Raw genomic sequence first — 23,813 nt, forward strand, 5'->3', positions numbered from 1 at the left:
CTGATGGTAAAGAAAAGAAACATGTCTCAAAGGATCCAATTCCATGATTGTGGAGTAATCTAGTAAAGCCTTTTCTTTTCTAGGCACTGTCTTTTAAAATGAGATTCTGCTCCAGAGTGTTACAGTAGCATAATATAAATTGGTGGCTCTGGCTTTTTAAACTCTGGTTCTTTCCCTGTAAAGCAGTATAAGTGAGTGCCTTATCATAACTTTGGAATAATGACATCTCAAGGCCTGTGCATTGCATTCACAAGCAAGTTAAGTCCCAGAATGGGGTTGACTCAGCAGTACCTGACCAGGCTGCTTGATGCACTGAATACCATTGCCCCTAGGAATTAATATAGAGGTGCCTGGAGCTTGTGTAAAGTTCTCTGTGCCATTTGAAAAAGGAACTCGGAGGAAAGATAGGCTGATTTTTAATTTTAATGTTTTACTCATAGGTTTAAGTACATTTATGGTTTGCTTTGCAAAATGTCAACAGACATCCCAAGTGGATAACATTTAAAAAAGATTGAATTTCCTGTATTTACTCTAATATCATCTAAAAAATGTGGTCATCAATGCCCACAGGTTCATTGGCTAAGAAAACTCATTCAAATAATTATTAAAAACAACTAATAATACTTTTAGTTATTTCCCTCAATTAATTAGAACTCCAGCAAAACAGAACTAAAGGTTTCATTGTAGTTTTGGTGCCTTTAGGAAGGACTGTAAATTGAGTTCCCATCTACAAGATGACTAAAGGACACTTTGAGAAGAAATTGTCTGTTAGCTACTGGTATAAGTGTTCACTTATATATTATAAATAACATTACATTTTAGTATATTATATACTCAACAATTGACTTTCACGTAAATTATTTCATGTAGGATATCTCACAACAATTTTATAAAATAGATTGCTTATGACAATTACTATCCTCATTTTGTAGTGAAGGATACTGAGGTTCAGAAATATTTAAAATAGCTAACATTTTATGGACTGTATATTTTGTGCCAGACAGTGTTTTAAGCACTTGACATGTTCTGATTCATTTGATCTACATAGCACATGCAGGAAATGAATGCTATTATTATCATCTTCATTTTATAGATTAAATCTTGGAGAAACAGAGAAGTAAAGTAATCTGTCCAAAGCTAACAGTGAGCAAATGATGGAGTCAGGTGAGAAACCACTCATTTCAGTTCCAGATCAGTGCCTAACCTTTGCATGTTTCTGCCTAGCAAAGGTTCAGCAACTTGCCCAGGAAATTTGGTAAGTGTTGGGTTGTAAATTAGAGCCATTGAAGTGCTTGGTTGTAAGTTCTCTCACTGTATTTCACTTTATTCCATATCATATTTTACTATATTGTATACTTCTCATCTTTCTCCTAATGGAATGTGAATTTCTTTAATGCAGAGAAGATCACATGATTCCTTCTGTATGGAGATTACACCCTATTCTCTCTGGACATTCTCCTAATGTAAGAGGAAGCTATTAAAATATATTGAGTCAAAAATGAAGAACTCTGCAGTCTTTATAGGCCTGAAGAATTACAACTGGAATTTTGGTGATGTAGAAAGAGTTGGCAAAGGGAAGAAGACAATGATTAAACCAAAAGGGGGAAAATAATTGATAAAATAGGAAAGAACAAGATAACAAACAGTAGTGTTAATACTGCTCTTTCCATTTCCCAGACACTTTTCATGGGTCGTGCCATTGCGATCTTTATTTTATGAATGGGAAGACTGAGGGTCAGTTATATGACCTTCTCATATATACATATATTCTTAGATGCATGTATAAAAAACAGGAAGAACGACAGTGACCTGCTAATCTGAGGATCCTCTGTGGCTTTCTCAGGATATGTATTGCTTGATTTTCATTAGATATTTCCTGTTCTATACTCCTTGTACTACTGACTTGTCTTCTACCAGTCCAGTCATGGTACCAAAATGATCCTTCCAAAATCCTGCTCCTCTGCTATACTTTAGTGTCTCTTAAGAGCAAAGTGACATGATACATGAAAAGTGTCTGGCAAATAGAAAGGGCTATAGATTTCATGTGCTGAAATTGAATCCCCATTGGGAGGTGGAAACTTAATATGACTATGGTGTTTAGAAGTGTGCCCTCTGGGATCTGATTAGGATTAGATAAATTCATTACCATGGGGTCCCCATGACTGCATCTTGGTGACGTTATAAGAGAGACTGGAAGATATATGCACACACTCACACCCACACTGTTTCTTGCCATGCTATGTCTTGAGCCACCTAAGCACTCTTCCATAAAAAGTCCATTTACCAGATGCAGCCCACAACCTTGTACCTCTGGAACTGTAAGTAAACTCTTTTGTCTTCATAGAGTACATAAAGGTATTTCAACATAATAACAAAAAGGACTATTGCATCCTCTTTGGTTTAAAACATTTGATTGTTCCTTATTGTTTACAGGTTATGTAGCCTACTCTACCACAGCTCTGCTTTACATTTTTATCTTGATTTCAGCCACTTTCCTCAGATCTTTTAATATGATTGCTTTAAAATCCTTTTCATTCCAGGATGGACCACATACTAACTCTTTTGTGACTTTATCCATGTTGTTCTCTCTGCCTCGAATGTTCTTCTCTCTCTTTTTTTTCCCACTCATCCTGTAGGATAAAGTTCAAATGTATTACTTGCTGAAGGCTTTTTATGAATCTATGGGTGAAATTAACATATTGTCTCATTAATATTAACTATATTTTTTAAAACAGCAGCAGCTAACATCTACTGAATGCTTAAGTGCTCCAATTCTATTACTACTGATGAATAAAAAGAGATTCAGTGATGTTTTAGTCAACTTTTCTTGTTGCTGTGACCGAAAGACTTGAGAAGAACAATTTTAGAGGAGGAAAAGTTTATTTGGTGCTTACAGATTTAGAGGTCTCAGTCCATAGACAGCTAGCTCCGTTCTTCAGGGTTCGAAGTAAGGCAGAACATCGTGGTTGAAGAGTGTGGTGGAGGAAAGTAGCTCATGACTACCAGGAAAGGAGGGTGGGGAGAAAGTGGCCCTCTCACCATGGACAAAATATAAACCCCAAGGGCATGCCCTCATTGACTCACATCCTTCAGCTAAACCCTACCTGCCTACAGTTATCACACAATTAATCCCTACAGTAGATTAATGCATTGATTAGGTTAAAGCTTTCATAGCCCAATCATTTCACCTCTAAACTTTATTGCATCATCTCACACATGAGCTTTTGAGGGATACCTCATACTAAATCCTAATAAGAGATTTTGTATAACTACCCAAGAAGATTTGGGTGGTAAATTGTCAGATCCAACTACCCAAACCATTAACTTAATCACTTTCTTTGTTTCTGCCACTGATACCACATATTAGAGTGCATGTTTATTTATCTCTCTCTTCAATAACAAGAATTTCAGAAAGGCAGCTATTGGTTTGCTTTTGTGTTCTTTATGCAAAAGAGCAGAAATAGCTCTTTATGCATGATGAGAAGGAGCTCTAAACATAGTTAAAAGACTAATTGGATCTCACACATTACTCATTCTTTGGGCTACATTTTCCTCACTTGGACCACTTTATTCTAGGCCACAGATCAGCACTGTACTACTTCACTCTGTTCTCCCACTTTAATGGCTTCTAAAGTCACTATTCATAAAATTGACCAGTTTGACAACAGTTTACCTATGAGCATATTTATTTACCACCTTTAAAAGGCTTGAATTGAAAAACTATACCCTAGACATGATCTCTATAAAATTTAGGATGCAGGCACTCTCATTGCTGTTTTATATTTTGAGTTGAATCAGAACAGGATTTAATCTTATTTTTTTTTAATTTTTATTTTTTTGTAGTTGTTGATGGACAGAATGCTTTTATTTTATTTGTTTATTTTTATGTGGTGCTGAGGATCAAACCCAGTGTCTCATGCATGCTAGACAAGCGCTCTGCTGCTGAGCTACAGCCCCAGCCCCAAATCTTATATTTTTGATAGGCACAAACTTCAATATCACAATGTCAGAATGTTCCCTTCTCTTTCTTTGAATTATCCAAGAATTCTGCAGATTTTCAGAGTCCTTGAAGAAGTCACATGGCCACTGTTTGCCTTTAAGAACTTGGTGTCTTGGGTCTTCTGAGGTCTTGTGGCATTGTTTCCTATCACCATGTTCCACTGCACAGAACTCTAAGCCAGGAAGATCCTTTTGAATGAGAGTGATCTCACCATAACTCAGATCTTGGCACTCATCCTTTAATATCATATAGCACCCAAGAAACCCCTACATATGCCAGGCTGGAAGGTACCCTCCATCTCAGAATCTAGTCCTACATTTGACCTCTGAGAATTCACTCACAAGGGCCAGTAGTCTTCCTTTTCCCTGGCTACACACAAAGGACCCATTTTCTTCCTTCCTGTGACAATAGAGTTTGTTTGTTATTAAAGGGTTGAGACTATTGAAAAATGTAATGTCTGCTTACTTCCGTATTCTGGTGAGGGAAACATCTCCTTTCCTTCACGAAGATCCCATTTTTGAAGGACAGAATAGTAAACTTCATGCATTTCTTGCTAAGGCAGCAATAGCCAAGCACCACTTGTCTTTGGCAGGCTATCCTGCTAATTGGTGAAGTCTTTAGGGGACACCCTGTTTAAAAAAAATGCCAAAACTTACTTGTACATACAAGTGAGAGTTTTTCTCTCTAAAGGAGCCACTTTCTCTATTACAATTATTCAACCATTGTTCATTTTTTTAAATTCTTTTTTAGTATTTTTTTAGAGCCTACAGTCCAATTTTTTTTTATTACTCCCAAAGAGAGCAAATATTTATACTTGAAAATGGATTTGATTTTGGAAAGAACCCAATGTTATTTGGCTTAGTGTTCTAAGTAAAATCAGTGTAAAAAGCTGTTTTTGGTTCAAATGGAGGCAAAACTATAATGTAATGACACTGATTTGTGAGTCTTACCAAATCCAAAAGGGGATTTCCAAATATAGTGTCAGTGATGGAGTATTAGGATAGTAAGTATTATCACCTCCAAATTTGACTACACTAGCAATGTCACAAATTTGAATAGAAATATCATGGTGTATTTATGAACAACCAGTCCTGTTCCTATCTTAAAGGCACAGTTTGCAATTATGTCCCAAATTCTGGCTGAAAATCTCTAATAATGGGCTAATGCTTCTTAGATTCATTGTAAGGGTGAATCCCGGAGTTGGTGTTCAAATCAGATTTAGGAATACTGGCATAAGTCCTGAGAATCAGCATTTCCCACCTGCTCCCAGCTGATGGACCAGGGACATCTCTTAGCATATCAATGCCTTGGACTCCTTAGCCCTGTTAAGCAAGTTACATTGGTTTAAATTGAGTATTGCTACTCACATTAAGCTACACATGGGTTAGTTTGTTCCTTGGAAAAATATTTGTTTGTGCTCATGTACATATGAACTTTGCCTCAGAACAGAATTTTCTATGTACTTTATTGATGTAGAAACAGCAAAGACCCTGTGCCATTTTACTTACATTGGATATTTATTTATTCAGAATATAACAGATATTTCTATTGGAAAAATAGTAAAGCACTTTAAATATTTAGCCTAACTAATCATTACATGGCAGATATCATCACATATGAAAAATCAAAGTACATTTTGATATATTTAAAGCTGCTATTTTGGATATGACAATTTTTGAAACTGATGTAACAGAAGTTTTGCTAGCTAGCTAAAAACAAAACCCTATTTCACAACTAAAGTGTAAACAGCTAATATGTAATCAGAAGACCAAATTTCACAGCTACAAAAAACACAGCTGTGAAACATAACTTTGGAGTGTAAGAAAGCCAAATATCTTTGCATGCTAATAATGGATATTACAAATGAAAATAAGAAAGACTGTGCTAGAAATTTTTAGTGTTTAAATACCTTCACTCCTGTTATCTGTTTAATGGAGAATATCCTCAAGTACTTGCCATATATTTATTTTTTTTAATGTCTACTCTGTTAATCTTGCTAGGAACTAGAAAAACAGAGATGTGCCTGTTGTGTTTACTTTCTCAGTTTTGTGATAAAACTTTTGAATTGTGACACTTTTGGATTGGGGGAGTTAGTGGACCTGTTTATTTACTAAATTTTTCTGCACATTTTTATCATCTGTAAAAGAAGGTATGTGAACTACAGAACTACATATTTTAAATGTTTTCTTAAGTTTTGAAATTCTCTGTATATATTTTTTGATCAGACCAAAGGCATTTTTCAGGGAAATATACTGACAGGGTGTTGTAGTGATCCTTGCCACAGATGGTGAGAGAAAGATATTCTACTTTGGTATGTCTGACACAAGAGGTTTGGGTTATGAAGTTTATATAAGAGTTTAAGGAATTTGTCTCAGGTGAAGGGATAGTTTCAACACGTTTAGCAAAAGGGACAATCTCTTAGTGTTTTTTTGGGGGGAAAAGTCTAAACAGCTTTCTAAGTGCATAGGAATTTTCAAGGCTCAGTCTTGGGTTTCAGCCTTAATGGAGAAGACAAGTAATTGGGAGCTGTCAAGGCATTCTGTGTTTCTAAGTCAGATCACAGAAAGCAAGGAGGAAGGCCTTTGAGTAGTGGGGCGGAGGTAGATGTGGATGTCTGAAAGTCCTACAATGCTTGAAAAGAATGTGTGTTCCCTGATAATTGATCGCATAGTTTAGTGAAATTCATTAAACTAATTTCATTAAATTTATTTTGATAAATTTCTATATCTATTAATTTTATCTAATTAGCTCATTGGTATTTAAAAGAGGCAGGTAAGTCTCTCTTAATCATTTTGATTTCTCAATTGAAATTCTATTTTTTTTAACTTCACATTTTGTAAGTAGATAGATCTATCCTAGTAGCTACCTCCATATTCTTTGATTGTAGTATTTGAAAACCTAAGGTCTTTTAAAATTTAGAATCTAGAATAATTATTTAGAGCAAAGTTTAGCAAACTGTAGTCTGTAGGCTGAATTCAGCCCAATGTCAGTTTTTGTAAAAAACTTTTATTTGAACACAGCCACATTTATTCATTTATATATTGTTTATGCGTACTCTCAAGATACAATAGGAAGACTGAGTAGTTGTGACAGACTACATGTGTTAGTAAGCTTTTTGTTGCTGTAACCAAAATAACCTCCAAGAACAACTTACAGATGGAAAAGTTTATTTTGGTTTGTGACTTCAGAGATTCAGTTCATGCTTGGTTAACTCTATTGGTATGGAACCAAGGTAAGACTGAATATCATGGGAAGGAGAGTGGCAGTGGAAGAAAGTTGCTTACCTCATGGCAGCTGGGAAGGACAGAAAGAGAGAGAGAGGAGCCAAGGGGACAAGAGACAATCCCCCAGGGCAGACTTCTAGTGACCCACCTCCTCCAGCCATGCCCCACCTGCCCACAGTAATGGTACAACACAGTAGTTCTTTCAAATTAGATTACAGATCTCATCATCTAATTATGAGCTCTTGGGGGACACCTCATATCCTAACCATAACTATTTATTTTCTAAAACATTATATAAAAAATTTGTTGACCTCTGATCTAGCTAAATAATCTTTTGGATCAATAAACATGCTTTTCTTCAAGTACTTAGAGGATTATGAAGTTGGTTCATTATGTTAGCAGTGTAACAGGAGCTATGGTATGGAAGATATGCCTGGGTCATATAAACCAGCTTCTGTTTTTTGGTTTTGGGTTGTCCAAAAGAGAACTTACTTGGGTTTAATTTACAGAGGCCAGCAGGATCTGCATCAGATAAAAGTCACATCTGCTGTCATGGGAGAAACAAGAATGTGAGAGGGTCAGAGGGACACTCTTTGAGCCTGATAAGATTCATCCTCAGCGACTCAGACAGGAACATTTTCAACCAATATGAGGACCTCTGTAATAAAAGCCAGCTAAAAAAAGCCATGAACTTTTTTTGTTAAGTTGTTCTTTTTAAAAAAAATTTATATATGACAGTGGAATGCATTACAATTCATATTACACATATAGAGCACACATTTTTCATATCTGTGGTTCATGTCTTCATACATGTACTTTGGATAATGATGTCCATCACATTCCACTATCATTTCTAACCCTATGCCCCCTCCCTTTCCCTCCCACCCCTCTGCCCTATCTAGAGTTCATCTATTTCTCCTATGATCCCCCTCCCTACCCCACTATGAATCAGCCTCTTTAACCATATGCAACAAAATAAAATTAAACCCTTATCTCTCACCATGCACAAAACTCAACTCAAAATGGATCAAGGACCTAGGAATTAAACCTGAGACCCTGAGTCTAATAGAAGAAAAAGTAGGCTCTAATCTCCATCATGTGAGATTAGGCCCCAATTTTCTTAACAGGACTTCCATAGTGCAAGAATTAAAATCAATAATCAATAAATGGGATGAATTCAAACTAAAAAGTTTCTTCTCAGCAAAAGAAACAAACTATGAGGTAAACAGAGAGTCTACATCTTGGGAGCAAATTTTTACCCCTCACACATCAGATAGAGCACTAATCTCTAGGATATACAAATAACTCAAAAAGCTACACCAAAGCAACAAATAACCCAATCAATAAATGGGCTGAGGACCTGAACATACACTTCTCAGAAGGTGATATGCAATCAATCAACAAATATATGAAAAGATGTTCATCATTGCTAGCAATTAGAGAAATGTAAATCAAAACTACTCTAAGATTTCATCTCTTTCCAGTTGGAATGGCTGCTATTATGAATACAAACAACAATAAGTGTTGGCAAGAATGTGGGGAAAAAGGTACACTCATACACTGCTGGTGGGGCTGCAAATTGGTGTAGCCAATATGGAAAGCAGTATGAAGATTCCTTGGAAAATTAGGAGCAGAACCACCATTTGACCCAGCTATCCCTCTCCTTGGTCTATACCCAAAGGACTTAAAAATAACACACTACAGGGACACAGTCACATCAATGTTTAACAGCACAACTCACAATGGTTAAACTGTGGAACCAACATAGATGCCCTTCAGTAGATGAATGGATAAAAAAATGTGGCATATATACACAATGGAATTTTACTCAACAATAAAAGAGAATAAAATCATGGCATTTGCAGGTAAATGAATGGAATTAGAGAAAATAATGCTAAGTGAAGTTAGCCAATCCCAAAAAAGCCATGAGCTTTTTTAATGCCAGAATTTTTGAGGTATTATTTCACAAGAAACAGAGGTCAAAGTTTTACACACTCATGAAGATTAAATAGTCACTTGCTCTGAAGAACAAACTGTGTTGTATTTGAAAGAAAACAAACCCTCCCTGTGATAAGGCGTGCAAATCTTCAAGTATTTAGAAGGGTGGTGAGTTTTGACATTGCTGGAGAAAAGTGTCCTGATTGACCTACAATATCCACTCTTGGCATGGTCCGCTGGCTCAGAGGAAGGTTAAACAGAGATCATCTTATTTGAATTCCCAACCAAGTCTAAGGTGGTGGAGTTTGCAAAACAGAGGAGACCAGGTCTGCGACTCAGGACTTGTGACAGAAAGATAGGTGTATCTTGTGTGGAGAGTGGCCTAAAGAAAGGGTGACTGAAGGGAACCCAATGACAACTGGGAGAAAGACGAGGGAAAGGAGAGAGTATGAACAAAAAACACCTTTCTAAGGCCTGCATGGATAGATCTTTCTCCCCTCAGATACAACCAAAATATTAAATGTAGAATTTAATGATCACTACATTATATTTCATGCTGCTTTGGAACACCCCTTGAACATTTGGTAAAAGAAAACTGAAATGCACATGTGATCGCAGTTAGTATTGGTCTGGTAAAAAGGGTTCTGGAATGGTTATCAGTCTAAATCGACAAGAGTACCAAATAGGCTCTTTTGTAAACCATCAGGAAAGGGTTGTCCAGCCTGAAAGATTATGTGTTCTTGTTCTCTGTTTTATCTTGGGATGGAAGTTAGATGCCTCCTCTACTGGATGGAGAAGAGTCCTGCTCCCTATTCCATATTAACTAAAACTCTCAATTGGAGGAGACATTATCAGGCATTTGAGACTAGTAGAACTTAATTGAAATTTTCTTTCTGAAGTAAATAAAAGATTTAAAATTTTATAAAAATAATTTTGTTTTTGAGAGAAAACAAAATATCTTCTATCAACAACAAATTAACTTCTTTTTAAAATTTATTCCTCTCAAATTTTTTTTCTTTCTGTTATGGATACCAATAACTATGATGCTATCAAGAAGAATAAAAGTATACCAAATTCTTTTCACTTAGAAATATTTAAAAATTATTTTCTGAGTTTCAGATAGTTTTGGGAAAAGGTTAAATCTGATCCAGGCATCTGGGTTCCATTATTTTTTTGATCTTCTCCTCACCTGTTGGGTCAGTGTGACTAAGATGACAGCCTAACTACAGGCACTAATTACACACTAGTGGGATCAACACAGTAGGCAGAATATGTTGAAATGTCTATGAGAGTTATTCCACATGCTAATGGGTTCTGAGGACAGGTTGATAATTCATATGTTTTTGTATCTAGGTAGAGGTTGACCCTCAAGCAACAGATAATTTAAAAAATCAATTTAATAAAAATTAGCAAAATAAATTAGAATGTGTTACTAAGAAGAAAATATTATATAGATCTATATAGAATTGAAAATATTTAGATATCTGGAACTAAAAAATGCGATTTTGTATGCTTTAAGCTGATATATAACTGATACCTTGAACTTCTTTTTTTCCCCCTTTTTCTATTTATCCTATTGCAGATTTACCAAAGAAGAAAAAATAAAAACATTCCTTTCTCCACTTTTGAAAGAAGTATTCATATTAAAAGTACTCATAGTATTTCTAAAAATTTTAGCTATCTTTACTGGTTTTCTCTTACCAAGTTTTCTGTTTTTGTTTTCTAGATCCACTAATGACCAAGAGGAAAGACGGACACAAGCAGTTATTTTGAGCTGATTTTAAGATGGAAAGAGCAGATTTTCCTAGCCCTAGAGGGGCTTTTCTCAAAATACAGAGAAAGGTTATGGGTCGCATTAGGTAGAGGTGGGCAGACATGGGCTACCTTCTCATGCAGGATCCTGTGAAGGGTCAGGGCCTCTTGGGCACTGGTGAGTGAGTGCAGGTCCTTGAATCTTGTAGGAGAAAGACTCCATGCTCAAGCTTTGGAAGTTGTTTTAGAATGGATGATATGGAATTGGTGATCATCACCACACTCAAGGATAGTGGTTTTTCCTCAGATTTTCTGGCTAATACTATTATATGCTTATATGAGTTTGGGAAGGACTCCTAAACAGAATTTAACTTGAAATTTCTCCTTAACTTCATCAGGTGTGGGCAGAGCCAGCTTAATCTTATTATATGCACATGCACACACCTCTGAGTGTCATAGAGGAAATTTATGCTTTTTACCTGAATTTGGTACAACTCAGATCAGAAAATTGACTGGATTTTCTACTTTTCAAGGAGTTACTTTGCATCATAGAGACACAACTTATACTCATCCTTTCACATGCTTTTATTAGGTGAGTATCTCATAACATTTCATTTATGATATTCTTCCCATTCCTCTAATTTACCTTTAAAAAATCCAGAGTAAAAAAGAGGTGGCAATAAAACTTGAAACAATGCTGAGCATTCTGTAAGGTGTCAATAAAAAACTGAATGAGTGATAGAGAGGAAAGGATCTGGTTTAGCACATAAAGCTCACCCATTCTGCCATTTATTTTATTTATTTATTTATTTTTGGTACATGGTTGATCCTAGGAGCACATAGCCACTGAGCTGCATCCCCAGCTGTTTTTAATTTTTTTTAGTTTGAGACAGGGTTTTGCTAAGTTTCTTAGGGCCTCACTAAATTGCTGAGTATGGTTTTGAATTTGCAATCCTCCTGCCTCAGCCTACCAAGCCCCTGGGATTACAGGTTTGCACCACCATGCCTAGCTCATTCTGTCATTTAAAAATGCATTACTTTCTAGCTTTCTGTCTGTTTAGAATCATTTTAGAATACAATCTTTGGATGATTTTACTTTGCTCTTAAAAATTGATTTTTTCATTTTGGTTTAACTCTTTTGCTCCAGGTACCAACTTCTTTTAAACTCTTTACTATGTCTTTTAGTCAAGCTATATATATATATATATATATTTTTTTTTTTCTATCCGGCCATTAGTGAATGTTAAACTGGGTGTGCACTGAGTGTCATAGGGAATATGTTCCTAACACACAGTGCTTCCTTGTTTAGGTTCTTGGTTTGTGATTCTTCATTCAGTTTTGAATTTTTGTAGTTGAGCATGCATTTATTATAATTGATCTTAATAAATCAAGATAGACCTAGTAAAGATATGAAGTTTATGTGTGTTACATTGTATTGTAATTGTTATTCAGATGGAATATTCATGATTAGGCTGCATGTCCACCTTGAGTAAAATATAGGACCATAGCATGGCTGGTTGAGTTTTTTTCACTGGTTTTCTTAACTATAGTTTCTGTTGTGTGGCTCATATGTGGTGAGTTTTTCTTAAGTACTTACTGGAATACCTAAAATAGATAATATTTTTGGTCCAGATATAAGGAGTAGTCTAGGAAAATGACCACTGTACTTCCATTTCTTGGTCATTTTAACTTTTTTTTTATAACAACAATGGACTGAATATTTACTATTGGATGTTCTAAGAAATTCAAGAAAGATAGCAGTCATAATCACATTGACTCAATTTTTCTATCTGGTTCTCTCTGAATGTGTGGTATAGACACAGCTTGTGTTCATCCTATTTCATTTTTCAAACTTGTATATTTTTGCAGGAAGGAAGTTTTGTTTCTGGCACAAAAGGTGGTTACATATGTGGGTGATTTATGGGGTATCCTGAAGTGCCTTGACAAAGATGATTCTCCACTATTTCCTTAATCTCCACCATAAGTGATTCATTTCCTCATACTAAACATTTTTTCCAGTTGTTGTCCTCTCTTAACAATTTAGTGTGAATATTTTTTATCAGTTTTTTTTTTAATCGGGGATTGAACCCATGGGCACTTAACCACTATCAGATTTCTTTATTCCTACTTCAAATAGATTCAAGCAGTATTAATGATGTTCAAGTTAATGAAAGAGGACAGGAGAGGACACAGAAAGAGGAAGAGGGAGGGATATTTATCATGTTACTTTACTGTATAAATATTTCAAATATCTATTGTTAGAGTTATATGTTTTCTTTCTTCAAAAGAAACTAAAAATGAGCACTGGGAATGTAGCTAAATGGTAAAATGTTCAAAGCATGCATGAGACTTTGGGTTCCAGCATCATACAAACACACAATAATTATGGTAAAAATTATTTACAAATGAGGCATGAATTAATCATCAGACATTTTTTTTCCTGCTATATCATATGGACTCTATTACTGGATTTTAAAGAAAGATTTTCTTTGATAGTGCAGATGTGGGCCACATTTGGTGTGAAATTAACTATAGACTATCAATGAAGGTGCATAGGTACATCTTTCAATATTAGCATAATGAATATATTCAGAGAATTTTCCTCTTATATTATTCTTTTATTATCTAACTCTTCTAATATTTTATTGTTGTTTATTTAACTATTTTCTAATTTCACTGTTTGTTCTAGTTGGCTATGAGGGTAGTTTAGTGATAGAGAGCACCTGCTTAGCATGTACAAGGCCCCGAGGTTTGATCCCTAACACCACCAAAAAAAAAAAAAAGTCTCAATTCTTATTTTTAACTTTAAAAGTTGTAAATGGATGCATTCCAATAAGAAAACGTCACTATATTCACCAAGGATTAATTCAGAATATTGCATAAATATGCTTAGTATTTTTTAAATAAATGTTTTATATTCATCTGGTGGGAAATATACCAAAAGATTCTAATTTAGCATCTCATTATTGGTCCCAATCAAAAATCTCAAATTTCCCTGGATCAAATAGAATAATTCTCCTTGTCCTTCTTCTTCTTCCATGTTGAAATGTGTCAGTGGAAATGTACTTTTTGCTGTAAACTTTGGAGTATGTTTCCTGTGAGCACTGTAGTAATCAACAGTTTCCCTGTGATACTCTTTGCCACTCTGAAGGAAGAACAATGTTTCACCCATCTTTCTGACTCCAGAGCCAGGCAGCATGTCCAGTACACTTCAGGAGCATTCCCTGTGATGTGCTATATCAATAGCCTAGTGGAAGTAAATAAGCATGATTAGGTAGATACATACAGCATGGGTGACAGCAAGCGCTCCATGAAAACTTAGTGATGCTATCTGTATTTTAGACTATTCTTATGACAAAACTACACAAGAAAATAATAGGGATTTGAATAAGCTTGCTTAAAGAAGGTTTATATTAAAATAATTTGGCCTTTAGTGACTCATTTTTGGAGAACAATTTAAAAGCCAGAGTGATATGTTGGGAAGTTAATTGTTTAAAAAAATGTATCTAACTCAACTAGTTTTTCATCTACTATCTGGTATTGTTAGTTTCATATGTACATAAGTATTACTCTTTCAACTAGATTGTAAATTTGTTGAGTACATATGGGTTCTTAGAAGCTTTTGTTTCTCAGGTGTGGTAAAGGGTCAATAACATTAACTTATTTTGGGGTTTATGACTCACTGAGTGGTGTATAAGATCTTCTGCATGTTTGTATAAATGTAAAATTGGGAGAATAATACCTTTTCTATGCTATTCAAAAAGTTGTATTCACATTTTGAATCCTGTAAGAAGGATTTTGTAAGTTAAAATAAGCATGTGAATTTTTAGCAGTTTTACAACTATTTTAACAGGTGTACTTGAAGACTAAGTCTTCTGGTTTTTGACTGACATTCATATCCTCATTGTGCCATCCCTAGTATCTTGAGAATGATGTGTAAGATGTCTGAACTCCTATTTCTTCTCTTATAAATGGAATTTGCATTTTTTTTCTCATGGTATTGTTGTGAGGTTAAATGTGATGCCATGTGTAACCCAACACGTGGTAGATGTTAAACTAAGGTGAGCTTCTCCCCTATCTAGGATTTCTGTCTAGTTCTCATGATCTCTCTCTCTCTTTCTTCTGTAATACTGGGGATTAACCCAGGGGTGCTCTATACTGAGTTACAACCTCAACTCTTTTTAAAAAAAATTTTGAGACAGCTGCTTGTGGCCTTACTAAGTTACCCAGAATGGCCTCAAACTTGCAGTTCTCCTGCGTCAGGCTCCAGAGCTGCTGGGATTACAGGTGTGTTCAACCATGCTCAGCTCTCATGGAGGTCTGACCAATTTCACAGCCTCAAATAAAATGGATCTCTTTAGTCAGTATTTCTTAATGTGCTCCAGGCCTATTTCCATCTTCTGGAGATTCACACATTATATCCTCACTTGCCCCTAATTCTTGATATCACCGAAACTGAATTTGACTATTTAACCCATTCCTCCTTCCAGAATTCTTTACGTGCTACTGAAATCACCATTCTGTGACAATTAGGAGCACTTAGCTATGGTTTATGACTTTCTTTCTCTTATTCTCTGCATTTATGAACTGATTTATATATTAAAGTAAGACAGCTCTCTTCTCTAAACCTTGCAAAATGTCTTGCTAAGGTTGCTCAATGAAATCAATGTCTGTAAGTTTGGTCCTAGATTTTTCTTACCATCTCCAGGACCAGGGTCCTCTCCTTAGATTATGCTGGCAAACACTGACTCACTCTTCTCTGGCTTTTTCTTGTACGTTCCTGGTCACAGACTCCAATTTGAGAATACTTTTATAATTTGGACAGCATAATACCACTGATTAAATGATACTTACTTGGTAACAATAATTTTCCAGGCTTGCAGCCTGGATCAACATTCTGGGTGAAACTTGATTTCTCCTATGTCTCCTAATCCACATGATTGCATGCACATATTTCACTTGCCAAGATTAAAAATGAAATTCACCTCTTATGAGCTGATGATTCCTAGTTTACTTTGAGGGAACTTATACACAATAGAGCCAGTCTGTCCATGGTATTCTATTTATTTTAGCTCATGTATTTATCTTTCATACATCCCATTACTCCTTGATCCATTGTCATTCTCCTAGAAGTTGTTACCTCTCACTAGCATCATTGAGATAGCCTCTGGTAACAGGCTCCATTTGACTGAAACTGACAGAAAAACAAACAAAATAGCTGAAATTACAATGACTCAATCTTCCTTCTATATCACGATTGTAAGTAGGAGTTTCCATGACTACTTCTGTAGTTCTGCAGTGTCAAGGCTCAGAACTGGCTTCCTGTGACTTTTTTGATCTTCCCCTCATGATCATAAAATAACTGTGGTAACTCCAAGCATTAGGTCCTCACAGGACAGCATTTAATACTAGGAAGCAAGAGGATTCCTTCTCATTTTTTTTTTTTAAATCAAGTAGAAATGGCTTTCTCAGATTACCTTTAGGAGTGGGTCACCTACCTGTGGGTTTTATTATTATTATTATTTTTCTTTCTTTTTAAATTTATTTTTCTAACTAATTTTACAAGACAGCAGAATGCATTTCGAACCTGTGTCTTAGTGCAAGTGTAAATAGGATGTGAATATCTGCTATTACTGATCCCAATATTGTAAGAAAGAGAAGATCAAAAAAGCTCTCAGGTAGACATTTAAATCCATCTTGCTTTTCTGCTTTCCTTCAGTACATTTCTAAAAGAAATGTCATCACCATGGTCGGGTCTTAGACCAGTAACTTTTATTGCTAGTGAATGTGGTTAAATCCAGCTCACTTTTCTCTTTAGTTTATCTCCTACTCTACTTTCCCATGGGTGATTTAGTGGATCCAGAACTGTCCTGGCCCATACCTATATCCATGTTCATGAGACTTTCACCTCTGGAGTCTCTTCACCACCATTTCCCACTGAATGCTGACTTGGACACCAATGCTCACCCCAAGGCTGCCTTTTTCAAGAAGACTTCCTCTTACCCCCTATCACTCGTGATTCCTCTTTTCTTTCAGTTTCTGCTACACTTTCTGTGTACCATGGAACCTGATCACTCATGGAGTTAGCATCAAAAATTTGATTACTCATAAGACCCCACAAAAGTACAATTCAAAGGCATTTTGTACATTGCTGAGGTGTGATCCAAATATCCTCTGCTGCAAAGCTGTGTGGAGGAGTGAATTTTCTCACTGAACATTGAGTCATGCGCTGCCTAGGATATAGACCTTCACGAGGCTTCACTGTTTTTCCTTGTTGTAATATATAGGCAGTATGTGCTGTGACTCATTAAAAGCTGTGCTCCACCATGAAAACTGGTTGTTAATGGAGAGACAAAATTTCAGATGAATGCTGAAAAGGTAGTTAATTTCTGTCTGAAGAGAAGTATAGGAAAAGCGTCATTCACCAGGAAACAATGTATCTGGTAGCCAGGAACCTGGGAGGATACTTGTACATTCTTGATAAGATGATATATTATTTATTGCAATTATGTATTACAGTTATTTGTGCACAAGACCACTTGGAGACAATAAGCTTTCAGAAAGCAGGTAGAAATCATGTCATATTGGATGGTGGCTTTCAAGACAAAAGATTTGAGATTAAGTTATAACTCTGCCTGTTCTCCATAACTGTGTGACCTTGGGTAAGATACTTGATAATGTGGGCCTTTTGTTTTCCCTCCTGTACAGTGATGGTAAGAACATCCACCTCACAGAGTATATAGAGCTATTAAGTAGAATAATACCAGGGAAATTGACTTGTAAACTGTTAATACCATAGCTCATTAAGTGATTACCATTATTTATATTCCTGCAACATCTATCATGAGAGCAGATCCTCAAAAATTATTTATTTAGTGAATGATGCAATGAACGAATGAAGGAAAAGCTACATTAACAATCTGCTGGTAAGAAAAAAAATACTCTTCTTTCCATAAGACTGTCTCTGAGGTTCTGAGGCATTTATTTCTGTGCATTACTAAAATATGGAAATCAATAAAAATCATTACTAAGAATTAAATATAAGTAGATTATATCAACTTTGATATGAAGCTGAATTTCTTTTCTGAATATATTGACTATTCATAAACTGCTGGGCCTGCATTTTCAGTGTTTATGGTATTAGTGGAACCCTTCACATGCATCACAGCTTTGTAGTTCCTCTGGGACTATCTATTATTTCATGGATCCATTATCATCTATAATTCTCTTGAAAAACCTAGTAAAATTTACTGGAAGATGCCTGTGCTGTGTATTGTCTTCAAACATAAACTTTCACACATCTTTCTTGAGTGTTGGCTTTTCAGAGGGTGTGGTATTACTGAAATGTTAGCTCACTTGTGCTGCAGATTTACACCTCTCCAAGGTAAAGAACAAGGCACTGCTGTGCTGGTGAGACAGGGATTTGGGAACCACGAGAATCTGTGAATAACTTCACACTTCTGCTGGGTCAACCAAATCTAATATGCAACAATGCTATGAACCAGACTCAATGTGCATTGAATCATTTAGTTTCAACTATGTCCAACTATAGAAAAAGAATGATCTTCTTTCTGGAGAAAATGCATTGTTCCAGTTAAATAATTTGCAGATATTTAGATCAAACAAAAACTAGTATATCACTGAAATCCTGGAACTGCACATGCCAGGTTGTTTCTCATAATTTTCCTGCCACTCTTTGAGCATTGTTTCTATGTTGTTAGCTTTCTTTAGTTCAAGTTGACTATTTTTTTTTCAAGAGGTCAATGTTATAAATTGGTGGGGTCACTAACTATTGTTCCTGCTCAGGGGTCTTAAATTTGTCCTGTTCTGTGTTCTTTGCTCCCTGCCAAATACATGGAGATAGCATTCCCTCTACCACTCAGTAAGTGTCCCAGTTTTCTATATTTGGAGCTATGAGTATTCTAGAGCACTGTGTTTATTTTAAGGTAGCCACAGTGGGGTGGTGGATATTTGAGGAACCAAACAGGCTTTTGACACAAGCAGACATCACTTTAGCTGGGCTGTGGCTGGGTGAGGTAGTATGTAAGAAGCGAGTGTGTGGATTTTTTTCAGGTACCAGAGAATGGATCAAATACATATGCTAAATAATGCGTTCCAAAGATGTGAATGTCCTGACCCTTGCAACATGCAAATATTGCTGTATATGGCAAAAGAATTAAGATCTTGTGATAAGGAGATTATCCTGAATTATCCAGGTGGACCTTAAATGTAATCACAGGGATCTTCTTACCAGGGAGGGCAGAAGGTCAAAGGTGAATGGCAATGTGATGATAGAAGCAAGGAGAGAAAGATGGTGTGATTTGGGTCTTGAAGCAAGGAATGACAGCCTCTAGAAGATAAAGAAGGCAAGGAATGGATTCGCCTTAAAGCTTCACAGCCCAATAGGACTCATTTTAGACTCCTGACATCCAGAGAATCAATTTGTGTTATTTTAAGTTACAGTGTTGTTATTTTGTTATATTTGTTATAACAAATACAGATGGTTCTGGCTTACATGGACTGAGCTGTTCTGGGTGTTTGGTGGTAAGAACTTTTCTCCCTTCTCAATCACGCATCCTAGCAGGCCTGTAAGCAGAAGCTCCTCTTTCACTGGTTTCTCTTGGGCAGCAACTGGTCCTTTCCTTCAGGCTAATTTCTGAGATTAGGCCCCAGGTGTTAGGAGGCTCTCCAATGAACCTCACCCTCCAGAGTCTCTTCATTCTTGTCTCTATCCCTTCACTTTATGAAGAGATTATTATTTTCTTCATTTTCTATCTCAGCAGATTTTGATGGCCTGTAAACTTTAGAACCAGAATCAGCTGCAGGAGTTATCTCCTTTTCTCAAAATCATGGAAGGCTTAATTTTCAAATGTTCTTTGGCGAAGACTAGAAATGTTTATAGTTCAGCCATCCAATGCAACAAAAGGAGGAAGGTAAACCAAGCAGTTGCATTTCTGCATGAAAACAAATAGAACACTTGTGCCGTGCCAAGGGTGTTATGGAATCCCTGGGTGCCCTTGCTTACTTGTTGATATGGTACAGCTGGAATCACTGTTGGGTTGCAAACCCAACACACCCAACTCCTCCTGGTCTATTCTTTGAACTTATAATAAAGACAACTCTATACTATGGGCAGAGCTCTTATAAATAATTGTCCTCTGTAATTTCTTATCTTGGCAAAATTTAACCACCATCCAAATTTTATACTAAAAAATTGTGTAAAACAAGAGATTGCAAGTCAAAAGCAAGCATTATGTGAGAGTTGGAAAAAGTCTTATCTATCCAAAGCCATAATTTCCAAATAAAACTCCTTTCTGAGTTGGCAGCACATATGTCTAATTTAGGCCTATTTTGAATAAAAGTGGCTGAGTTATCAAAACTCCATTAACCTAATTTGTTTAAATGGAAGTAGTACCTTATGCTTGGCTTAAACAGAATTTGAATGAAAAGGGAGAAGAAATATCACTCTGTGTAATTAAGGTGGCAGACCCTACTCATTTATAAAAAGAGAAGATGTAAAGTCAACAAAAGATACTGTTTGGCTTTGAAAATGCTAAATAAATGGAAAATAGTCTAATGGTAACAATAATAGATATGTGATGCTTATTCATAATCTTTAAAATGCAAAAATGTCTCCCTATCTACCTCTTTTTTCCATCATTGATGCACATCTCACTAAAATGCATAAATGAGTTTATTTTATCTTCTAGACTGTGGCCTATAGTATTAACTTCTGAGAGCCTTACTGTCACCTAAAGAAAACTCTGTCAATAACAAACATACATCTAAATGCTGCCAATTTGAAGCTTTATTACTAGAAGGTATATGCTCTAGAATTATCCTTGTCAGATCTAAGAAAGCAGCCAACTTTCCCAGCAGTCTCTTTTGCATGTCTGAACTTCTGTATCATTGCATTTCTAGGGCTGATAGTAATGGGGTGACAATTGCATGGTGCTCCCTCCTCTCTTCAATTCTGTTTCTAAGGGTCAGGATGACCTACAGTGTGACAAAATAAGCTAGTCATTCAGTTAAGCCAGGTGTCCTTTGAGAAAGCTAAGAAAAGGAATAACGGTGTCACAAAGTTATTAGTGTCCTATATATTATAAGCCATAAATGACAGCTCTGAACGAGGCTACCCTGCTTGGGAGTCTGCCCCTTCCTGCCGGAATCACCCCAAAGCAGGCAGAAACTGACACATCATCAAATATCTGTGTTTGTAGATGAACAACGGTCCATTGGCATAGGAACTAGACTAGATCTAAGAAGGTTGATTAACAATGGAAAAAAAAAGAAGATTAAAAATGGAACAAAGAAAAAAATATATATATTTGGCGCTTCTTTGATTCAGGACACAAGATCCTTTATTCAGTATTATCACTGCCAGGCTATTTTTAAAAATTAAAATGTTTTGAATTGATGAAAATTTCTATGGATGTTGGCAAGTATAACTAGAACCATGATGGTTCATAAAATCCTGCTTACCATCTCCCAGTATGTGAAAAGCCAATAAGTGTAAAAAGAACCAAACAAAAACTCACAACAAATAGCAGATTACCCATCCCATGTTGGAGTTGGTTGACCTTAGCAGCTCTTAAAATTCTCTAGTAACTGGATTCTTCTAATGACTGCTGTATCAGCAAATATTTGTTAGATGAAGTACAGTTGATTATCTCAACCTGAGATTCTTTTTTTTTTTTTTTTGGAACAATCATCTCATTCATTCCTTTTATTCATTCATTGATTCTAACAAGACTTGGTGGTTACTGGGGGAAGCCCTGTTCTTTTTTTTTTTATTATTTCAAATGTCTTACTTTATTTTATTTTATTTTTTTTTACATTTGAATCAAATGGGGTATAATTTCTCATTTTTCCAAGTGTACAGGTTGCAGAATCACATTGGTTATACAGACACGTAGATTCTGATTCTATGTCTAGTGAACATCTGTCCCATGGTCTGGATATCTTCTCCTCTGTTCTCTGTACATTATTAGGCCCAAACTGTTCTGTCTGCTCTCTCTTTCATCTCCAGGTCAGACCTGATCTTTCTGCTAGAGTGATGGAGCCCTCTCACCTTGGAGTCTGTGACATAGGCTTAATGATGCTAATAGATTGGTATAGGGATAAGGATTAAGGAAGGAGGAAGTAGGTCACAGGTATTTCTCCTGCTGGTCCTAAATCATCAGTGACCACTATGGTATCCTAGTCTTCTTGCTTAAGCTCTCAGTTCTTTATACCTGGAGATAATTTTGTGATTTAAAAAATATTGTAAAATAAGTAATTATGAGTAGAGCATAATTCAAATACTTTCTAAAGAAAGCTTCTCTGTTTCAGTTACATGAGTAACCTATCAGTCAGAATAGGTTAGGCTGTAGTAACAACCCTCCCCCTCTCCCCCAAATTTGAATAGTTTAGATCAACAAAGATTTATTTTCCACTAAATCTTTGTCATAATTTGACAAGGGGGTGTTGCTCTTCAGAGTCACTCAGGGACCTAGGTGACCAAAGTACCATTATAGTACATTTTACTAGATTGCCTTGAAACAAGATATGTGGTAAGTCATGCATCAGATTGCAAAGATTCCACTGGGAGTGACATATAACACTTGATCATATTTAATTGACCAAATCAAGTTTATGCTTATGACGGCTTTGTTTATCAGTATTTGTGAATAATCCTAATGAATCCTATAGGGGATCTTTGCCTTTTGGGGCTCCCAGGTCTTAAGGTTATGCTCTGTCTTTCTTGTATTCCATGTCTTTCTCACAAATACTTTTTGTAAATGAACATAATTTTCTTATAAATGATGTTACTTCACATGAAATTATTCCCAGTGCAGCACTCTCCTCTTGCCTTCCTTTAACATAGACAAACAAAAGAGGTCAATGCCCTTTATTCTCTAACAATCTTTGTAGATTATTTTTCTGATTGTAGAAATTCAGCAGTCTCTCTTCTATCTCTTAAATCCTTCTTATACCCGACCTAAACTCTGTAGTACCTTTTTTCCTACTCAATGAATTTAACTTATCCCTTATTATCATGTCAGTGACTATAGTTTCTTACCTCCCTGACATCAATGATTCCCAACTTCACTCCATCTTTGATCTATTTCAGCAATCTCTTACTCTGAGTATCTTGCCTTTTCCATGATGTCTTTAATGTCATTTGTTCTAAATTCTTTACATCTACCCTAATCTTCATTCTCATTATAACCTTGATGATGTTCTTCTCCTTTATTTCTTCCCTCTCTATGCTATTTTTTGTAGCCAGCTAGTTCAATTGTGCCTTTGCTTAGTCCCTAAAATTTCCCACTGACATTGAACTTCCAATTTCTTCCTTGCAGGGCTGAAGAGTGCTGCCAGAGAAAGCAGTACTGATTGAGTCTGCCACAAATTCATGCTTGTTCGCCTTAACAGAGCCGTCATTTCTGCTCAGCACTTCTTTTATTCATCTCTTGCTGACTCACTGCTCATCCCACACAGCAGTTTCACCAAACATTTTTAACTCTCTTTAAGATTCAAGCTCTGCTCCAGATATGGCCCTAAAATACCTTTCCAGTTTCATCTCTCACTTCTCCCCAAAAGCTCTTTGCTTTGTGCTTTTCCAAACTTCCCATGTTTGTTCACCCTTGCATACATTCCTGTGAAAATACCACCTAATTTACAGAGGTTTTTCTCTTTTTTTTTTTTTTTGGTATTGTAGTTTATATTTTCTTTCTTTTTTTTTTTTTAGAGGTTTTTCTCTTTAAAAAAACCTTCTATTTGTTGTAAACATCATGTGCTTTTTACTACCTTTTATTGAACTTAGCAAATACTTAATTATTCTAAGTTCTCAGACACATGTGCCATCTCTCCAGTTTCATTTATGCCCCACAAAGTGGATGCCTTGATGGTTTATATAC

Source organism: Spermophilus citellus (assembly GCF_964194105.1).
Source record: "Spermophilus citellus genome assembly, chromosome: 1".
Lineage (NCBI taxonomy): Eukaryota > Metazoa > Chordata > Mammalia > Rodentia > Sciuridae > Spermophilus > Spermophilus citellus.